The sequence below is a fragment of the Cavia porcellus genome, unplaced genomic scaffold (genome assembly GCF_034190915.1).
Source record: "Cavia porcellus strain 051 isolate PalLab524CR breed Dunkin Hartley unplaced genomic scaffold, mCavPor4.1 scaffold_20, whole genome shotgun sequence".
In the NCBI taxonomy this organism is placed as follows: Eukaryota; Metazoa; Chordata; class Mammalia; order Rodentia; family Caviidae; genus Cavia; species Cavia porcellus.
In genome coordinates this window covers 17251121-17274944 of record NW_026947503.1, presented here as the reverse complement: position 1 = coordinate 17274944, position 23824 = coordinate 17251121, and positions in this window count along the sequence as shown.

Genomic DNA, 23824 nt, shown 5'->3' with positions numbered 1-23824 from the left:
AAATAAACAGATACATACATAGTCAACTGATTTTCAAGATGGATGCTGATAATGTATAATGGAGGCAGGAAATCTTGTCAGTGTGCAGTGAAAGGAAGCTCTATGTGCCCACGTAAAGAATGTAATTGGATGCGTACTTATGTCATCCACAAAAATACACTCAAAATGTAATAAAGATGTGAGGGCAAAACTCCTAGAAGAAAGCAAAGGGGAAAATGTCCATGACACGGATTTTGGCAACAATTTGATGGCGGTTTTGGCAATGATATCATGGTTACAAAAACAAAACACAGAAAACAAAACCAAAAATAAACATCTGGGGCTGCATCAAACTAGAAAGATTCTGCTCAGCCAGGGAAATGATGAATAGAATGGCTGGCAGAATTTGATTCTTTGAAATTATACAAAACATCAAGGGATGGTAAAAGAAATTCATATTGATATTAAAATATGGGTCAGTGCATTTCAGTGTATAAAGAATACTCTTGGAAAATTCTTATTAATATTAAGGAGATTTATTTTATGGTAATAAATATTTCAGACTAATAGACCTGAAAAACAGTTGCGTTCATTTTCCTCTGAACTCCCTAAACATTGACTCCCCAGGACATGACAACCCTAATTCCACCATATATATTTGTAAGACTAACTTTTCTGAACTTATCTTTTTCTCTTTTGCCTGGAGCTAAGAAAATTTGCATTTTATTAGCATTTATTGGTATGAATATAAAGAAGTCTCTGGAATATATTAAGAATGTAGGAGGTGCTGAATAAATCATATTTACAAATTCTGTGAGGAGGCAGGACCAGCATTACAATTAACATTGACTACATAAGAAAATGGATTGTAAAAATTTTTGAAATTTCAAACAATATTTTGATCATGTAAAACCCAACAATGATTGGATCACAGGTGTCATGACTTTGATGCTTCAGTGTTTCATTTACTGATGAAATGTGGGAGATTGTTATTTGGGATAAAAGGGTGCTTTTGACCTTTATTTCTTCAAATGTGTCAAGATTTCAAAAGAAGAATTATGACTATCAACCTAAAGTGAGAGTTCAATACTTTTAACATTATTATTTGACTTTATTCTGTAGAGTGTAAAATATACTGGCAAAAATAGAATATATTTGTTTTGAACTCAACAAGAGTAGGGTCAAATCAGAGTACTAAGTAATATTAGTCAAATACTAATAATACATCAAAAATTATGATAAAAGCTAGAAGTATTTTAAAGTTCAAATAACAAACAACTTGTTTATGAATATGATTTCCATGAAGAAAATTAAATTCAGTTACAAAGACTTCGGATGTTCAATAAAAACCAAAAAACAAATTGGAATACTTTATAGCTTACACATTTTAAAAACAAGTTACATATCAAAAGTAAATACAAGGAACAAAGCTAAAACATACAGAAGTGACCCAAGGCACGTTGTCTAATTTAATAATTAAATTTTAAAAACATAAACGTGTATCTTATTTTCTGTTATTTTTGGTTTGGAGGATTTTATATGTAATTTACTACTAGTTTCAATTCTCTCTTAAACATCGTTATGATCATCAAAGTCTGTCTTAAGGAAAATCAAAGGATATTGGGATGTTTTATAATTGTACACCTCCAATATATTTCACCAGGGAGGTAGATGATTTATACAACTGGCACATCTGGAGGCCAATCAAACCCGACATATTTTATATGTAAGTGGGCTTTTATTTATTTATTTTTTTTTTTAGTAGCAGGGATCAAACTCACATCTTGCACTTGCCAGGCAGGCACTTATGTCCCTAAGCTAAATCCCCAGTCCTACAAAGGGAGATTTCTATGCCATCTTTTTTGGGTAGTAGAAAATGCCTAGGGAAATCCTGTGGCATGTAGTGGAGCAGGAATACATGCTTCCATCCTGGGCTCATAATATAGCAGTCTGAAAATTGCAATGAGGAAAATAAGCTTTGTGGATGAAAACGAGACTTTGAAGATATATATATATATATATATATATATATATATATATATATATCTGAATCTGCCCTTAGAAGGTAAAAGATAATTTTTAAAAACTGAAGTAGGTTATTTATATAAAATCATAATTGCATATTTATTGCTGTTTTATTAAATATGACATATAATTTTATGCTTCATTCATAGTTTTATTTCTGGCACATGCCAACCACATAGGTGATGCATAATGATACATGTTGAATGGACAGTTTAATGATTTGAAGGATTTCTGGTGCAAAAGTACAAATTCAAAAGCCAATCACTTTGCTGAGGATTAAAAGATAATTCTTAGGAGTAGGGGCTTCCTATGATAGATTAAATAGAAGCTAGCTCTTCTCTGGTACTTTAAAGAAATAAAATATAAGAAGTTCTGATTTATAAACTATCAGTTTTAGAAATAAGTATCAGAGGTATTTATCTTTCCAAATAAAAAGTTATTATGACTATGAAAACTAGTAAATGCTGTACTTAATTTAAAAATATAAGCTTTGTTAAACTTTGGACATGGCAAAGGAAATTCTTTTTTTTTAAATTTGTATTTAAAAGGAAAAAGAGAAAAAAAGCAAAACAAAACAAAACAGTGTAAGGGTACAAGTAATACAGAATTAAAAAAAAAACAGTAAGCTATCATCAGTTAATAGATTACACAAAAGAAAGCACATGAAAAAACAAAGCTGTAAAAGGGTACAAGTAATAGAGAATTTCAAGAAAAAAAAATATACAGTAAGAAATCTCTAGTTAACAGGTTACATATTATCTTCTCAGAAACAATTGTTCAAATTACAAAATTAAAGCATATAAAGTGGACATTCACACAGTGACATTGTAGACAGTTCTGTTCAATGATCCAACAAAACCTCAGTAATATGGATTTCCATCCTATACACTGGGACATATCTGCGTTATATCCTTTAGTCCACCTTCCTTTCCTCTCTTTTTTACAATAACAATTAGTCTTTCTGGGTTTCATTACTCCCAGGGTTCTTATTACTTTTTTTTGAAGAGAATAAAACCAAACATGACTAAGCAAAACAGAGTCAGGTAAAACAGAAGGATGGACATAGTACATGATGCAAAAATAGAATACCAGGTGATCAAAAGTGGTTACCATTGTGCCTTTGCTGCTTTTAAATTGAGTTGCCTATACCATCAGGTATAATATAATTGATCAAAACAGTACAGAACAAGACCAATAAAACCTACACTGAGGACCTTACAGGACTTCAAAAAAAAAAAAAAAAAAAAAAAAAGGATAATAGTCAAACCATAATGGGCATCATAGTATATCTTATTGCCTTCAAAGTGGTTGCCTATACCCTCAAATTTGATACTATCAAACAAAATAGAATAATCAGACAGAACAAGATGGGGAGAGCAAAACTGGGGTTCAAATCAGGTTAATAGGAAAACCAACAAAGTTACTATAATATGTCCCGCTAGTTTTTAATTTAATTTTCCCTTAATTAAAAAAATGAGAGAAAATAGATTAATTTTAAAAAAATGGAGGGAGATTAAGATAAGAGAGGACATTGTAACAGAACAATGCAGGGCAGAACCAAACAATTCAAGCGTCATTGTGCTTCACCACCTGATAATCCAACATAATAGGAGTCCATAGTGCCTCTTTCCTTAAATTATTTGAGTGTAACTTCGTATGCAATAATATCAAGCATATCAAGACAGTGTGAAGCCATTCAAGAGAATGCAAGAATTACAGGGTATTTAGAACCAGCTAATAGAAAACGAACAACGGTTTCTATATTATCTCTTTGCCTATAACGAATTTTGTTTATACTATAGTATATAGTGAAATATAGTAAGATGCATCATGTTAAAACCAGTGGACACAGATGTACCACCGCTTGATGGGACTTCAAAACAAGATGATATTAAATCAGCACTAGCTTTTATGTTGTGTTGTTTTCTTCAAAATAGCTATTTGTACTATCATAGATACTAAAATCAAACAACCCAGGTTAAAACCATTGCAATTAATGAGTGAAAACATTATATGTCTTCAAACCAATATGATTGGGAATCATGATTAGCACATACTTTTATGTATTCTTATCATTTGTTACACTAGGGAATTTATACATGTGATTTTGATTTATTTCACTTATGAGTATGGTCTCAAGCTGCGTCTATTTATTTATAAATGTCTCAATGTGATCATTCTTTATAGCTGAGTAGTACTCCATTGTATAAAATTACCACAACTTTTTTATCCATTCTTCAGTTGATGGACACTTAGGTTGTTTCCAAGATCTGGCTATTACAAATTGTGCTGCTATAAACATGGGTGCACATATATCACTGTGGTATGATGCTTTCAGTTCTTCTGGGAACATGCCTAGAAGGGGGCTTCCAGTCCCAATTTTCTGAGAAATCTCCAGACTGACCTCCACAATGGTTGCACTAGTCTACACTCCCACCAACAGTGCAGGAGAGTTCATTTTTCTCCACAGCCTCTCCAGCATTTTGTTGTTGGTGGTTTTCTTGATCTTGGCCATTCTTTCAGGAGTGAGATGAAATCTCAGTGTGGTTTTAATTTGCATTTCTCTAATAACTAATGATAATGAACATTTTTTCATATATTTATTTACCGTTTGTATTTCTTCATCTGAGAATTGTTTATTCATCGCAGATGCTCACTTTTGGAGTGGGTCTTTGAATTTTGGGGGTCTGATTTTTTTAAATTCTTGATATGTTTTAAACAGAAGTCCTGACAAAGGAAATTCTAAGTTCTTTAAGTAATGAGAGCATAGAAACTTTGAGCTGGAAGACAATTTTAAATCAAAAGCATTATGAAGTAAAAGCTTACAACTTTTAAAGCTTGTTCAGGTTAGGTTATCTGTCTTATATCAAAATTTCCAAATACTTTAATCTCTGCTACTACTGATGGAGATTCCAGATTTCCTCAGCAAGATATCCATCCTGCTATTGTGCTCAAATTCTCTGTGACACAATACGAATGTTTTCTAGGGTCTCTATTTAGTGGCTTGAAGAACTAGTCACCATTCTAGATATATGGAAGAAATCGTTGTAAATCTTAAGACTATAATGAAAATATTGTGCTTTAATACATTCCTTACACCTAAATACACATATTTTTGCATTATCTGGGTAGTTCTTAAAGAAGGAAATCATGCAGAAAAAAATGAAGACTTTTGAGAGTCAGATGGATGTTTTTGGTTATCAGCTGTTGTAAATGGAGCAAAAGGTGAGAGAAAAATAACAGTTTTGCAGAATGACTGTTATAAAAATGTAGCTGTTGCTTATCGGAGCAAAACACACCCAAATGTCTAAGAAATGAGGAAGGTATTGAATAACAATGTCAAGGAAGTGTGTTGTTCAGGGGAATTAACTCACTGTTCAGAATTTCTGATTAATTAAGAATTGGGTTTATATGTCAGTCTACTTTGGCTAAGATCCTAGCTCTACTGTTTACTAATTATGAGATACTTGGAATGACAGTACAATTTTCTTTTTGCATTTCAGGGAACTGAACACATGGCTCTTGATACACAAGGCTAGTGCTCTATTAATGTGCTATCTCTCAAGTCCCCTAAATAATAAAAATATAAACCAGTTCTTTATGTGTATAATGCAGAGCATAATAATGCATATGGTAAAAATTAAATAGTGCATGTAAATGTATTACTGATATTCCTGGCACATAGTAAGTACTCAGTGAATCTTAAGAGTCAAAAACATTCTAGTTGCTTCACCTCACGTGTTCACAGCAGTGCAATGAGATAGGTACTGTCTTAGTTACTTCTTACTCATTGCGGAGACAAAATACTTGAAGCCCAAGTTGAGAAAGGAAAGGTTTACTTCTTACAATTTTTTGAGGTTTCAGCCCACACTCAGTTGGCTCCAAGGTAGGCGGGCATGGCTGGGCCACAGTTCATGGCGACTGCAAACAGCAAGCAGGAACCAGCAAAGAGCAAGACACAGCTTCTTCCTGCCAGTACATCACATCCTGGCTCCACCCCTATGTGGATGGAGCACTGACACCATCAAGCACTAGATAATAAACCAATCACAAATACACAGTGGAAACTCATGAGGCCTGGGGGCCACAGACATAAACCATGACAGGTACTATCATCGACTTTCATCTATTATCAGTGAGGGAGCAGGGCTGGAGATACAGAAACAGCAGATGGAGAGACTGTGGGCCTAATCCAGAGCCCTCTGTATCAAGGTCTATATACTGTGCTGTTCACAGAAGGTACAACTGCAAATGCTGGCCAGGGCCATTGGCTGAGACAAGTGTGTGAAGTAGACAGCTGGAAGTCAATAGAGACTGAACTGTCTTTCACTCAGTTCTTACATTTCTCTGGCATTGCGCTAGTCTATCATAGAACTTTCTGTAGGATAAATTCAGTATGTGGGACTTTTGCTGCCCCTGGATGTGAGAGCAAATTTGCAGACAGCCTGGGCTGCCCCTGGGAAAGTCATGCAATGCTGGGTACCTCCTGGTATGTGTACTCTGCTCTTAAACTTCAGTACCAGTCCCCCCTGTCATCTCACTGTCCCTAAGTGACCTGCTAAGTTGATAAGAGCAGAAAATAATGTCAGAGAGGAAATCTTAGCACTTGGTGAGTGATACATTGCATTAATCTTCCAGGAGCTGCTCAGTTTCTGTTATTGGGCTACTTCTCAATGTTAATGTCTTCAATTGCTTACCTGACATAGGAGCAGGTGTTCTGTGTCAGAGGCGGAGTGAATGAATGAGTGAGGGATTTTTGATAACATGCCAAAATCTAATAGGAATTTGGAAAGAAGACAAGAAACTAAGAATAAAAATCTTGGGCTCTAGAATTTCGTGTAGCTTTTCATGTATTAGGACAAGTTTTGTAGTGCTTTTGTTTACTTTCTTCAGCTATAATTTCAATGGTCTTGACAAGGGTTTCTAAATTTTCTTTCATTCTAAGATTTGCATAAGCCTAACGTTCTTACCTTTGTCATTCATGCTTCATCAGCATTTATTTCATGAGTTGGAGAATATTTTTGGATGCCTTTGGTATAAATAAAATTGTGGCAATTAAACATTTAGAGGGCATGATTTAGATGCTTATACTGAACCAAGCTGCATTTACCTTAGAATATGTATGTTCTGAGTGCTATACTGGACTTGAGTTGCTTTATTTAAAATATTCTAGTTAAGCAACACTGATATAACTTCATATTAAATAGTATGATGTGTAAATTTATGGCAAAAGTTAAGTATATCAACATAATCCCGCTACTGACTTTTTGACTTAAGGAGTAGTGATGTTTTAAGACAGATGACACAGCCTGTTAGGAGTTAAAGACCTATAGCTCTGGAAAGAGTACTACACAAAGTCTAGAAGATACAAGAGTTCTAATTCTGTTTTTTTTTTTTTTTTAAATTCAGCCCGAGAGGTCAACAAGTTATGAAAACTATAATTCATCTTCTTGGAAGACACTATTTCTTATTCATCTGAAAGGCTTGCTCAAATAGCCTAAGAATATGTAGACACCCACTTTCCCATCAGCCTTCATAGAAAGTACTATTTGGTGTATTAGAGAGCAATGAAACAAGATCATTTTTGAACTATAAATAGTCTTTAGCACTGTGCCTATTGCTAATCAAGTCTTTATACTGGTGTTATTACCAGTGTACAGTGTGATTACTTTCCACAAGATTTGCTTTCATTGCCTACTGCCATCTAATAGCAGTGCTGTGGGAGACTGGCATATGGATATGAACTAACTTTATCCATTAAAGGCTACTGATATCTAATGAAAATTCTGACTATCACATTGGGCTAAGTCAGTTCAAGACAGTGACAAAGTCAATTACGTGGAGCATTCACAGTCGCATATGTTCATTTGAGATGAGAATCAAGTGCAGCAGAGGCTAGCTATCTCTCTTCATAGGATAACAAGATAAATTGTCAGCAGTGATATCAATAAAAAAGATAAAAACTATAAACCTAAGGTATATGGATATGCTTTTCACCTTGACTTTTCTTCTTTTATTCAGAATAGGTAGGACTGTGATAGAAATAGAGATATTTATAATTTTATATAATGTTATTGGTTGCTTTACATGATATAGAGTTTTTTGCTTGTTTGTGTGCTTCATAGTACTGGATGTTGAAAAAGTAGGGCCTTGCACTGAGCTACATCTGCAGCTCTTGTATTAATATTTTTGAGTCAATATCTCACTACACGGTTCAGGTTGCTCCAACTTGCAATCCTCCTGTCTCAGCCTCCTCAAAGGCTGGTATTGCAGGCACATATTTGTAAAGTTAAATTCACAGATCATCCACCTAAACTGTACATGTTGTGCCACTTTTATAATGTCTAGAGAGCAGCAATGATTAAGAGACAAAATTCCTAACTCCATGAACTCCATATTCTAAAGTATCAGAAAATGCGTATTTAATGCACACATGCATAACATGTTAGATGCTAATGAATGCTACACAGACAATTAAATTGAAAACCAGGCAGGGAATATTGAAGGAGAAGGAAGATATGCACAGTCTTCAGTAGTATGTGCAGAGAAGACATAACTGCTGCGCTGATATTTGAGCAAAGATTTGAAGGAGAGAGCAAGCCTGTGAATGTGGAAGGTGAGACAGAGGAAATGGCTGAGGTGCAGGGGAAGCACCTAACATGAACATTTAGCAAGGATTACATGTCCAGGTGGAGCGCAGTGTGCGAGGGGAAGGGTTGCAGTGGCCCAGATGGCAATGGGGAACTAACTAACCCATGTTAGCCCTTCCGGGATTTTTAAAACTTGACTTGCACCGGAGTATTTTGAGCAGCAGAAAGAGATATTAACAAGATATTTACTCACATTTAACAAGGTCATTCTGGTTAGGTTGTCCATATGAGGCAGCTGGCAGAGGTGAAAGCAGGGAGAACAGTGTGCAGTAGTACCCCTGGACAGCAATGGTAGCTCAGACTGAGGTATTAGCAATGCAGGGTACAAGACGCCTTTAACTCTACCTGTATTTACAGAGTGGAGTTGTAAGGACTGGTTGACAGGTTAGGTTTGTTTGTTTGTTTATCTGAGATAGGGTCTCACCGTGTAATTCTGGCTCACCTTGACCTCTGTGTAGGCTCAAACTCATGGCAATCCTCTTGCCTTATCCTCCCTAGAGCTGGAATTACAGGCATGTGCCACCCTGCTCAGCTCAGATTAGGTTAAAACGTGCAAAATGGAAGGAGTCATTTGTCTGAGCACTTAAAAGTCCGAAACTTTTTTGATTATAAGTTAAGAAGAGAATTTAAGTAGATTTTGGAAGACAGATGAACTCACATTTCAACATATTAGGTTTGAGAACTCTATTAGATGTGAAATTAGACATACTAAGTGGACAACTACGTATACATGCCTGGAATCAGCAGAATGAAAAAGATTATTTTAGTCATCAGCACATAGGTGACTGTAACGATGTTATGAAACTATGTGTAACTATCTTATAATATGAATAGAGAAAAGAATGATCCCACAGTTGAGTCCTACAGCATTCCAGAAAAGATCAAGGGAGGTAAGGGGATACTAGAGAGGGTGGAAGAACATTATGCTTCAAGGAGAAAGCAGCGATGAATTCTTTCGAAGTCATGCATGATTTCTTTTTGAGTTAATTATTACCCAATGAATACGAAAAATCAAAACATCACATTGTACTTCATAAATATGTACAAACATTGTGTCAACCAAAAATAATTAATTGGAGAATGTTTGAGTGATTCTATTAAAAGTATCTTTTTGTAACTGAGATTCTCACAATGGATGTTTAAATAATCTATTTGAAACTCGTATTCCAAAAACTACGTTGTAGAGAGGTGTTCTCTATATTTTTAAAAATGTATGCGTTTGAAGAAGCTATAGAAACTGACCACTGAAATATTGGTCATTTTAAACCCCTTTAATTTCTTCTTTCAGTACATAGTTTCTGTGTTTATGTGAGGCTAACTAGATAGATCTCTATGCCTTCAACTGAGAGCTCTGGAAAATGCAGTTTGCTGAGGGCAGGGGGTGTGTAGCTGACAGGCTGACAACTACAGAGAAGGGACAAAAACCCTACAATATTTATCTTCCTTTAAATGCACTACCTAAGAGATGAACAATTTTCAGTGTTGATGGAAATTCAACTTTTTCTTTTTCTTTCTTTGTTTCTTTCTTTCTTTTTTTTTTTTTTTTTTTGGAGGAGAGCAACTCTAAATGTTGTTTAGCAGTAAGGACTGGAAAGAAAGAATTCCAGCGTTAGTAACAAGAGCTGGATATAAACTTGCAAAGGACAATTGGAAAAAACTTTTTCCCCAAAGTATATAGTTATGAAAATGTTCAATTATATAGGAAACTTGAAATGTTGCAATGGATATTTAAATATCTGATGCCTAGATTTCATCAATAAACTTTTATTATAATAAACATATTCCTCTATCCATTTACTGGTCAATTACTTGAGTATATTTCAAAGTAAATACCAATATTATTTTTCTTTAAAATACTTCCACATATATAATGCTAACTGCAAACCAATGTTTCTAATTTTCCTTTGGGTTTTTACACAATAAAATCCACAAATGTCAAGTATTCATCAACGAATTTTGTAACCCAAACCTTTATAAAATTACAAAATCTTGGCCTCACAACGTCTATCCAGAAAGTTCTCTGAAGCTTCTTTCAATTCATTCTACACACCACCCCAAATTATCCTTTGTTCTAATATTTTTCAATCATAAATTACTTTCACATTTTTAAAAATATTCCATAAATAGAATTTCATAGTAATTTTACTTTATACGAAGGCTACTGTTATTCAATGTATTGTTGGAAATTATCTTGAGAAAAGTTTCAAAAGGAATTCAAAACATTAGTATATTTATTTAGTTCAAAGGCTGAGTCAAATAAATCGTTAAGCAAAAAGTACACTTTGATATAAATACATGTATTCTCTCATCTGTAGATTTCACACCTATGTACTTTCTGTGGTGCAATCATCTCAGAAAACTGATAATTCTTAAATGCTTTTTAAGAACAGCAGAGGAAGAGAATTTATATTTACAGATCACCTAATGTGCACCCTTTGTGTGATGTGTTCTACTTCATTTAAGCTTCCTACTGCAACATAGATATTATCTCCATTTTATAAACAACAAGCAATTCCTTCGCTAATCCTCTTTGCTGTTCCTGGGAGCTTTGTTCCACTCTGAATTAGTGAGGTGACTGGGATGCAGCATCCAACGCTAAATAGCCTGTAAGGTTCCCCTCATTGTTCTTCTAGATATCTCACTTGGTTGAGTCTACTCCCAGAAAAATTGACAACTATCAAATTTGTTAAGCAGTCATGTTAAGTTGCTTCTCATGCTAGATAATATACTTAATTGTATCAAGGCTACCTGAAAGTGATGAGAATTTCAAATGCTCCTTTAAAAAGGCTTGAAATATATTCAAGAGAGAGACATCTGCAAGTTTCTAGCATGCATATTAACTCACCTAAAAGGCTTTCTACACTGTCACACATAGTTTCTAGCTATCTGATTGATTCCAATTCAAATTGCCTAATTATTAAAGAAATATATATCTATTATCCACATGAATACTATATCTTGGAGTTGATTTTTTTTTGCTTATTTTTCTGGCTTCTACTTCCCTCTACTATCATCACAATAAATTAATATCTTTCATAATCACAATAAATCCATATCCAGACTTTGGAATCAAGAATCTTACTTGCTGATCACTACCTTCTACACCTGCAACTCAATTTCATGCATTCATTTGACAAGTTGTTGCTCCTACAACTTCTTTTGATAATCATTTTTGACACCTGTGATTAATATCATTTTCTTTATCTACTTCAGAGTATGCAGTCCATACTCACAGTATTTGCCCTATACTTGTTTAAAATTCAACTTTGGCTAAAACAAAATGCAGCTATTTAAATAATTCATGTACTCTACCTTCAGCACTCAGAAAATAGTCTAGCAAATCTACATGTTCTAGAAATACTGAATGAAAAAGTCATGCATGAGTGAATGGGTGGGGATATTTAGCACATGAGGTTTAGCTTAATTTTTAGGTTTTCTCCAGAGTATCCAGATTTACTTGGGATTATATAGGAAACATCAAAAATACTAAGCAGTTAGGAGTAAATTGCTATACTGTGATTATTTGGGGGCATCTTCCAACTGCAGCTATTCTGCAGGGTCTCCTGCCAAAGACTGAGAGGCCGAACACAGCAGCTTCCAGAGACCACCGCTTGGCAGTTGGCAGCTGCTCAGCATCCCAAGGGCTCATTCAGCAGTTCATCTCACTTCTATTGGCAATAGTTTCCTGGAATATCTTGTACTAATAATAGTGATAGTTCCAAAACTTTCCAGTAAAAACATATGGAGATTCTGATGCTCATCCAGGATTACTTGTCTCCTCATAAAGCTTCTGGCCACATGAAGTTAGCACAATTTAGTGTCCCACGAAAGAAGTTCCAGATTTTTCAATGCCTTTCAAGAAAATTCTGTTTCCCAAAGTGCTGCCTATAAATGAAGCGGGAAATGCAGCAACACAGTACAAGCCATATTTCTTTCTTGTGTCTTTCATCCAATTTTGACATAGCCTGACCTTTCACTTTGTCTGAAGGAATTATTTTCAGAACATAATATAGAGCCCACCACTCCTCCAAGGCACTGTCTGAACTTGGGCATCAATAGAAGACACCAAATTTCCCTCACATATATCCACCCACACTGCTCTGTTAAGGGGTTGTTTTAGCAATATAGCAGGATATAACAGTGTTTTTCCACATGCTCCTCTACCCCAAATTTAGATGTGAGGTCAGAATTATATTTAGCTTTAGGTTATTTAAAGACACATAATATGCAGTGTATTCAAAATTGCCTATCACAAGTGATATGCTTGAGGTGTCCTTCTCTAATTGTGTTAGAATATCCAAGTTTACCTGAATATAGAATCACTTGTGATGTCTGTTATGTATGCTTAAAAAAAAAACATGATTAAGAAGTGATTTGTGTATTACTAACACCACTCCCCACAATGTATTAATAAAAATAGTATTTAATCAATAATTTATCAATTAATAACAATTTTAAAATAATTAAAATAAAACCATTAAGTTTCCCTCCCCAAAACAGAGAATCCCAGACTCATCCACTGGATTCATTGAGTTTTGGGCTTTTTCACGGTAGTGCGGAGGGATTGGGCTGTGAGGATAGTGTCAGTGCTGGGAGTTACTGAATTAGCAATAGTCCTGTTTAATTCAAACTGTCAGGCAAGTTTAAGAAGCTCTACATAAGAAGATGGAAGCGATGTCACCTGATCACTCCTCTCTTTTTCTCCTGACCTCATCTTGTCAAGAGACTGAGGACACACTATTCCCTTAGTTTTCATTTTTGGTCTGTGGTGGAGAGTGCATCAAAAATACTTAAAAAGTGAACGAAAAGATAGCAATAGTAGACAAGTGTTAAAAATATTCTAGAAGCTTAGTTTTGACCCTTTATAAACCTGACCTCATTAATTATTTGATAGTGATATTAACACTTGCACAAATGACTGTAATTCTGCGAACGTAAAATAAAGTGCAGTGATCATAGAATTAGGGCAATATGTAATAACACACACACAATTGTTTAAAAAGTAGGAGAAATGTGGGGAAATATGTGGAGTCTGTAAAACTTCCTTTCTGTTACCCTACAAGGTACACAGCATACAAATTACACCCTTTTTTTCCCTGCACTTCAGGGTAGGCTTAACCCTGATAGCCAAGCTTTGAAATTGCACTCAGATACAGGGACACTTTTTCCAGCAGTTACCTGGGGAAATGCACATCTGAATTGCACCAAGAAAGGAAAGGGTGCAAACAATTAGAAGATAATGAGGTTACTGCAGATCTTGGAAACAGTCTGCCTTCCTTTGGACAGGAGTGTTAATGAGCAGTGAAAAGAGCAACTACCAGGCACAGTGGAGAGTCTGCAGGGATCTGGGCCAAACAGCCTCTGCTAACTCCAACATTCTTTCTCTGTTTTCTGCTTACTTCTCCTAATTCATTATGAATAGTTCATTAGGAGGTCAGTCACACTGCAGGTATATACATGAATATGCATGCACAAAAGACTGCAGTATGAATGTTTGTGTCCACCCAAAATTCATATGTTGACTGTGTTACATTTCTGTCTCTGATCCTGTAACAAAATGTTTAAGAGAAACAATTTAGAGGAGGAAAGATTTACTTGGTCTCACAGTTTCAGAGCTTTGAAATGATCAGCCAGCTCCATTGTTTTTAGGCCTGTGGTGAAGCAGAACATACTATTGGAAGGGTGTGTTGCTTTTCACAGTGTTGATGGAAGTGCAGGTGGTGGAGATCCAGGAGGAAGGGACAGGTGGCAAGACATAGTCTTCACAGTCTGTCCCCTTCACTCCCTTCAATAAGGCTCCACTTCCTATGTCCACTTCTTTCAGATAAGGATATCAAATTAGTACATCATCAGTGTTTTCATCCACTGATGAAAAACTTTCATAATCTTTGGACCCTACCTCTGCTCACTGCCACATTAGGGATCAATCCTTAAAACACGAGTCTTTGGGAAATACTTCATATTTAAACCATAGCACTGATAAACTTCAGTATATTAAGTGCTGAAATCCCTGAAAGCCATTAGGTCACAAGGATAGAGCCCTCCTGAATGAATGAGGCTCTTAGACTCCCACGGGAGTTCATATGCCCCTTCCACCATATGAGGACACGGTGTCAAGGTGTTGTCTATGAATCAGAAAACATGCTCACCTGACACCAGATCTGTACAGAATTTGAGACTTAATATTTTCCCTTAGAAAAATATTTTCTTTTCAATTGGAGACAATGTCTTAGCCACAAAGAAATCTCAGTAATCATAGTGCTCAGAGGAATGTATGTGCACATAGATGTTTGTGTTTCAGAGAAAAAGAGGGGGCTCCTAAAAATTTTCATATAAATTTCTATCTGTTCACTCTACGTAATGTGTTGGTTTTGCATTGAGAGATAAGGATAAGTGGAGGTGAAAATGTGATATAAGTGATAAAAAGTTATTTAAAAGTAGTGCACGCTGCTTTATGTGGGATAGGTCTGAAATAATAGTAATGTGGTAATGTCTTCTGTTTAGTTATATACATGTTGGTGGTGTAAATATTTGTAGACTACAATTTAAGGGCATAAGTAACAAAATATATAATCCTTGCATTCATGAGGGGAGGAAGCTACATATTCTTCAAATAATACCAACATTCTTCATGTAATAACTAAATTGAAAGATTAAATTATATGAAGTGATTTAGGTTTTTCTCTTAGCTCATGTACATTCAGTATGTAAGTATTTACTGATTAATAAATTGCACGCAAGTTAGTTTAAATCAAGAAAATTGCTCATATATTCGTATAATTTAAATCCTTAACTACCTCCTTATTTTTCAGGTAGTGATGTAAAGGATAAAAATAGAATAAATAAAATGAGGCCTGGAAAAACAGTCAAAATATTTTACTGTTACATAGCTATAAAATTATATTAATATTGTGTACTAAGACATTTTTCATAGGCTTAGCACTTTTAATTTCTTCTAATTTTCAAACAAAGTTAAGACATTTTATAGACCCATAAAAGTAGTGTGAACCTTGGCACTGTCATTCTGGGCCTAATGAATAACTTTCTGCAAAGCTCCAAAATTCTTCATGCTATGTTAATGTGAATATTTCCAGATCTCTTACACATTCAATATTCTTCCACTAACTTGTGTTGTGTGCATTTATTACCGTGTATCCTCTTCATGGGGTGCCAATGTCTTAGCCTTGGAGGCTTATCTCAAAATTTCTCTCCTTGGAGAAGCATTTTGCTGAATTGCCAGGGAGAATTTATCACTGCCAGGTATTTCTTTGGCACTTTTTATATAATTTATAAAACATGCGATAAACTTTACTATATTGTAAATACCCTTATAATGTCACTTGCCACAATTCCGTTTTTTGTAGTGTCTTAGTATTTAGAAAAAAATTAGATTCACAGCAAAACTAAGCATAGGGTACAGAGATTATCCATTTGCACCCCATTTGCTACACAATTCAATCTCCTCCCACTATAAAAATCTTGAGCCAGTGTGTGGTGCTTTTGTTAAAACCCATTGTAATTACATATCTGTTTCAAGAAGTTTATTTATTTTTGCTGTTGATGATTATTTTCAGATTTTCTGCACAGTCATGTCATTTGTGAAAAAAAATTTAAAAATTCCATTATTTCTTCTCCATCAGTATACCTGCTAAATTTCCTTGTCCTGTTAAAGTAAGTAGAAATTCCAATATGATGTTGAAAAGGACTTGTAAACTAGCACACTCTTGTCCTGCTCTTATTCTTAACAAGAAAGCTTCTATCTTTTTTATGACTAAATATGATTCTCTTATAGAATTTTAATATATTCTTTATTAATTATAGGATATCCCCTTTATTCCTAGTTTGATGAGTATTTATGTATGAATTTATGCTAGAATTTTTCCCAGAGATTTTCTGTGTACATTAATACGCTTGTAGTGGTTTTTCTGCTCTAGCCTGTTGATGTGACCAATGCGGTAATGCCTCTGGTTGCTGAGACACAATACCTGCCATCCACAACATAAAAGATGTGAAGATTATTTTGTAGACAATTTAGTCCACAGTCACCTGATTCAAAGGCAGGACAGCACAACAGGGGGTCATGGCAGAGAAGTTGCTCATTGAATAGTTGTAGAAGTGAGAGAACAATCAAGGAGGAATCTGGAGAGGAAATAGACTGTTTCTTGCCATATCTACAGTGGTTCGGCTCCTTAGCCCAGGTTTCACCTCCTAAAAGTCACATTTAGGTATAAACTCATCTGTGAACTAATCCAGTGATGATTATCACACCCCCTGACTTAGATACTTTCTTGTGGCTGGGACAAAATACCCAACACTCAAAAGTTAAAAGAGAAGAAGTTCATTTTGGTTCACAATTTACAAAGTTTCAGACCACAGTCAGCTGGATTCAAGGTGAGGCAGCATGGCAGAGGAGAATGGCTGGAGAGAACAGTCCATGGCAGGGCAGGCAACAGGCAGAGGGAGGTCAAGGGAGCAGAAAAAATATGTGCCTTCAGGGTGCACCCCCAGTAATTCACCCCTTACCACCAGGTTTCACTTCCTAACATCACACTGGGCTATAAACTCATCAGTGGGCTGATCCAGTATCACACACCCAGCATCCAGTTGCCTCCACAAACCTTATGTCTAAGCACATGAGGCATTGGAAAACCATCTAGATAAAAACCACAACAGATGATTTACTGTGGCTGATTTTTAAATGATGAACTAGGATTGCATATCTGGGATAAAGAGGACACAGGATATAAATGTTTCATGCATTATAAGATTTGATTTGTTAACATTTTGAAGGATATATTTCATATATATTTTAGAAACATACAGATCTATAGTATTCTTGAAATGTCTTTACCATGTTTTGGTATTAGGATAACACTGGCTTCAAGACTATGTTAGAAAGTATTTTCTCTGTTGCATTTCCTGGATGTGATTGTAGAGATTTGCTATAATTTCTTTATTAAATGATTAATAGATTTTTCTAGTGAATCCATCTGGGCTTGGTATTTAGGGAAGTTAGGAAAGTTATTAGTTATGAGTCAATATTCCTAATAGAAATATTCCTGTACATATTGTTTTGTTCTCATTATGTGTGTTTTGGAAGATTACCTGTTAAGGAAATTCTTTATTTTCTACATTTTTCTAGTTGTTGACATAGGTCATTCACAGTATTTATTATAATTTTTAAATACATGGGTTCTGTAGTGCTACCCTGTTTTTCACTTCTGATATTACTGTGTTTGTCTCTGCTTTTTCTTTTTAGCAGATAAAGGCATGTAGATTTTATTGATCTTTTCCAGTATTTACACATGTTATCCATCTATGATAACTGAACCATTGTCTTTTTCTATTAAAGCCCTTAGCAAATTATTCGTACCATAGTTGTTTTAAATTCCTGTTTTGATAATTCCACCTTCTCTGCCATATCTCAGTCTGTATTTTTATGCTTGCTTTCTCTGTTCAAATCACTTTTTTGTTGTTTTTAATATCTCTTGTGATATTTTGTTGAAAGCTGGACCTGATTTTATGGGTAAAAGAAGCTATAATTAGGTCCTGAGTGATACGATATGTGTACCGAAAAGGAAATCATTTCATAATCCTATGATTAAGTCTCAGTTTGCATCAAGGCTGTTCCTGTGGGCTGTGAATCTCAGGATTCTTTTTATTCTGTTCCCTGTTTTGGTTGGGACAGGACAACTGAGACTGAATGTATTGGTTATTTCCTTTACCCCAGGGCCTGCTATGCTCTGATGAAACCCTAACGGGTTAAGCTGCTGAAATAGTTATTTTAAGGACAGGCCTTATGAAGAGCAGAATATTCTAGTGTATTTCAGAATGGTTAATTTTTTTTTTTTTTTTTTTAATCTTGTCTTCCAGAGATAGGAAGGGATTGTTCTGTAATATTCATTATGAGAGCCTGGGCCAAGAAGCATGGCGGTACCTATGACAATTTTATGTGTCAACCTGACTAGGCTGGAATACCTGTTCCAAGATATTCAGTCAGAGTATTATTGTGGGTGTGTCTATCATAGTACCTTTCTGATGAAATTAAAAGTTGAATAAGAAAGTGTAAATAAAAAGAGTGGCCTTTATTTAATCAGAAAAGCCTTTGAAGAAAACAGAAGTCTTGTCAAACAGGAACTCTGTCAGCCCACCGTCCTGAGCTGCGCCATCAGTGTTTCCCTGATGTTAGACCTGATCGGAAGCCTCGCCTCTCTGGCTCTCACACTTGGCAGTTCGCAGCTACATTCTAGCGTCACTCTGGTTTCCGAGAGCTGCAGACTCAGACTGCAGCTACGCTCTTGGTTTCCCAGCTCTCTAGCTTGCTGACTGCAGACCTGGGACGTGACAGCTTTCATAAGCATGTGTGATAGCTCTTATCACAGATTAATTTATCTGCACAGTGGATTCTGCTTTTCTGGAGAAGTGGGATGAAAACCTTCCCCTCCTGGAGTTTTTAGCTCTGAAACTTGCCACACTGAGCCCCACATCAGTCATACTTCGCCTTTTCCTGCCCCCATAACAGCTTGTATGAATTTTTCTAACTGAATGTTTCTACTCCAACAAGACGTGATTTTTCTATATTAGCATATTTGTCTCCTCAAATTTGGGAGTTGTAATTTGCAATGTGATATCACTTTTCTAATAGTTCTAAGAACTGCTGATTCTTCAGTCCTGATTTTTCCTTTCGAGGACACAGTAACACGTTTCAAGCTCCTTGCATTCTTTGACTAGATATTGAACATCTTCCATATTTATAGTTTAAAAATGATTAATTTTGGAATAATTTTCAAATCGCACTAAAAGTCTAAAGACAAAGAGCTCCACATACCTTTTGCCCAGTTTCAGCTTTCCTTGGTGTCATTATCTTGCATTATTTGAATACAGTTATTGAGTCTAAAAAAAAAAGCCTTAATACTTACTATTAACTAAACTCCAGACTTTGTTCTGATTTCAGTAATTTTTTGAAAAATGAATTTTCTTTTTTTCTGTTCCAGGTTTTCATATTTCATTTCATTAACATGTTCTTGGTCTATCATGGCAATTTATCCGGATTTTCTTTATTTGTATCATCTTAAAGATTTCAATAAGTTATTGCCAGGTATCGCCAGGTACAGACTGTTCCTCAATCTTTGACTTTTATGTTTGTTTTTCTGTAAAGAATAATGTGAAAGTTCTTCTCATCATACCACATCTGGGGCCAATTTTAATTTGTAGTCGTAGATGGTATGATTTTATCAGCATGGTCAGTATGGGTCCATGTTAAGGGGACCACACTTGTGTTTCCAGAACACATAAAACAATGGATGAAATGAACTAAGTATTTGGTGATATATTTTGTTTGTCTTCCTCGTTTGATAAGAAATCTTTTAAAACTAAAGACTATCTCTCCTTTGTTCCTGTATCCCCTCAGTACTAAACAGTACTTATACTAAACAAGTGCTAAATAAAACTTTCCAAATTCATGTCAAATGACTAATGTTATAGGTATATTCACTGGCCTGCAATGTTTAATATGTTCACATAAAGAAAGTAGTTCAAAAGCCACAGAATCCTCAGCTTTAGCCTATAAATGGGAAGTACAGATAAGACACAAATTAATGCACTTCTCTTTTCATGAGCACTAGTTCACTTTGATATTTAAGCAACATAGACTACTGAAGTTGTTATTTAAGCTTTATCTTTTAATGGTACCCTCAGGGTCTGTACTGGGATTTCTTATTCATTAGATGTTAATTCCTCAAGTAGCTGACTACAAGTGTTCCTGGTTTAAGTTCAACTTGGCCCAGCAATTTATGACATTGGAGACCTAATAGAGGAAGTGCTTTAAAAAGACTGCAAATTAAAGAGCAGGTAAAGACAATAAATAGGATTGCTAGAATAAGGTACAGTCTAAATATATTTAATGAGAATATTTGCATAAATTATGAAACATTTTTACAGTGAACTACTACATGATCCTTAAAATTTTTGTTTAAAAATAATTTTTAATGATTAACTTAAGTTTTTGTATTATATCATCTGCAGAATATATATGAGAAAAATGTTAACACACATACAGAAGAGGAGGTTCAAGAAAACCATAAATTACACTCATCCTTTATTCTGTTTATATGGTTCATAATTAGGAGAAAAAGACAGGTTACCTAATAGCAGAATACGGGGATAGATAGAATCTGTGCATATTAGTTTTAATAATATTGGAAGATCCTATACATGTTGTTTTGTAACTTTGCTTTGTATGCGCAATTCATACATTTTTGGATATTCACATTTTTGGATTTCTCTAACAAATTTTGTTTAAGATGTAATTGTTTTAAATTTTCAATCTTAAAAATAGTGTAAAACAAAATAATAGTCAAGATCATTTCAAGTTAAAAAAAGTAAAGATATGAGCAAGATAGTTTAAAACAACCAAAATGTTTCATTTTGCTCAATTTAATATTTTATTTAAGTACCTAACATGTAAATATAAAAAATGATTTCTGTAAGATTTGATTTTACTGTTGACTATTTCAATATAAGCTATTACAAATATCTAAGAACCAAAATTGGCACTAGTTAGAATAACAAGGGGCAGCGGAATTTGGTTTAAATTCACCATGAATTTCATCAAGTTCTTTGTTTTTCCTCAGAGAAATGATCCCTTATGTTCTTTGCTTTGCATTATATTTCACAATGTATTTACTTATATAAACTTTTGTAAACAAATAATGATAATGATAAATTACCACTTTTTGATGGTACTTTCTACATCCAAAGAGCATACCTCAGGGTTTTAAAAAGGACGGCTCACGTAGTCCACAGGACAGCTCTGTCATCCAGCTCTCTTCTCTGCATGTTCACTGATAGGGCAGACTTTACGGAGGCCATATAGTAAGTGACAGAGTAATTAAAACTGAAACAACCCCCAAGCTTTTCCCCGGCTCTCTACGCTGCCTCCAAAACTGCTTCCCTGGCTCCACATCCCTGTGGAAATGCTGTTCCTATCACCGTGTCATCTGCCGGGAAAGGCATGAGGCACAAGGAGTGCTCTATAGATGGGGAGCTGTTCCTTCACCTGTTCCTGTAACTCCTCCGGGTCCTCTTTCATGTAGCTCAGTTATCATGGTAGAGCATACAGACAGCGACGCCCAAGACGAAGTTACATCAGGAGAGCCTCTACTATTAGTAGTTACTTAATAAACCTGAGCCTCAATTTCCTATTCTGTGGAATGGAGATTATGATGTCTCTTTTACAGTTCAAATTTATGGAGGACAAAAGGAGGACTTATGTACTGCACCTCATACAGTCCTGAATGAAATTTGCTTGCTACTTGTATTAGTTTCCTTCTGCTGATGTAACCAATCATCACAAACTTTGTGATTAAAACCACACACACTTATTACTGTAACTTAATGAAAGTAAAAATTCCAATATGCTTTTCACAGTGGTTAGAATTAGGTAGCAGCTAAGTGATACTCCTTTTAGAGATTGAACTCAAACTGTTCTGTACTTTCCCAGTTTCCTTGGCTTGTGACCTCTTCCAGCAGTGGTGTCACATCAACTTCTGCTTTCCCTGCAGCACTTCCTTCTCAGACCCTGATCTCTCTTTCCATTCACATTGACAAAATCAACTTGTTTCCTTTTTATTTTTGGCTCTATAACACAGCATAGTCGGTTTCCAGTGCCCAGCATGTGGACAGTGTCAGAGGATGATCTCAGTTTTCTTTTTCCCTTTTTCTAAAACATAAATCAAATGTCATCATTTACCATCTTGAAGACTACATTTACATGATGGAGTCCCAATACCTGCGGATAAAGATGCAAAATCTTAGCGTGCAATTTTAGATCTTTCATGATCCAGCGCATCATTCCTCGCCCACCCGACTTTCCCTTCCCCTACCTACCAGTCCCTGCCTTCCTTCGGACCTCTGTTCACCTGTGTCCTCTCAACACTAGTTCCCAAGCATCTGTCCATACCGTTCCTGGGCTACAGCTCTTTTTGTTCTTCCTCTATGTGAACTCTTCAAGTTTCATCTCAAATTCCTTTTTATACTTATACATTTATTATGGCTGAAAATCACCAGCATACTCACATTTTTTTTTCCATTCCAGTTCTATACTTATTTCATTCTCCTTTTGAGATTCTTGTTTGTTGGACCATTACTTCATTGAGAGAAAAGCCTGCCTTTTTCTTCTAGAAAGAAATCTATAATAAACTGGCCATATCATTCTATTACTATTGCAATTTCAGCACTCTAGCCCTTTGAAAATTTATTGTGTTTTTTGAACATTCACAAGGCTGTATAATGTACATTTTTTAAAACAATCTCTGAACATTCATGTAGTATCCACTTCTTTCCTTCTTGTCTTTACCCTTATAGAGAGCTGCTACTGAGGTTTCTGAAAATGGCACAAAGGATGCAGGAATTAACCAAAGCATTTTGCCAGCCCTTCATCAAAGCTTTTACATGTAATGTCCCCTGACAGCATTTCTGTAATGGCAAATTCTGTGGCATGGGTCTATATATTCTCCCAGAGCCTCATGCTGTTAAAAGTGGGCCTTTATCAGAGGCTACAGAATCTGTAGTGTGTGATTTAGTATGCAAGGCTAGGAGTAAAGGTTCTAGGATAAAAGATTGCTAATTATAAAGTCATCTACTGATTGGTAATCCCAGTAGCCTGGATACACAATATGGGGCAGAAAGAGGCCTGTCTTGCCCCTTGTTTACTTTTGCTGTTTTGTGCCTCCCATGAACTGTTCTCCTTTGTGATGTCCCTCTAGCCACCCTGCCTTGCAGCCAACAGATTTTAGACTGAAAACTCTACACACCATGAACTAAAAAAACTTTTCCCTTTTTAACTTAGGGTGTATTGTATTTTGTCTCAGCAATGAGAAAAGTAACTAAGACTGCATATGTCTTCCAATTTTCTTTGTTTGTTGAACTTGTCTACTGTCTTGGTTACTTTTATCTTGTTGAGACAAAGTACCCAACACCAAAGTTAGAGGGGAAAGATTTATTTAGCTCACAGTTTGTGGAGGTTTCAGTCTGTAAACAGCTGTCTTCATGGCAGAGTGGCACGGCAAGGGGCAATTATTCAAGGCTGCAGAAGACAACAAAGCAGTAAGAACAAAAAGGGTGTGAGAGGTCTCTTTTCCTCCCTTACATTGTAAGCAGGCCAGCCCCCC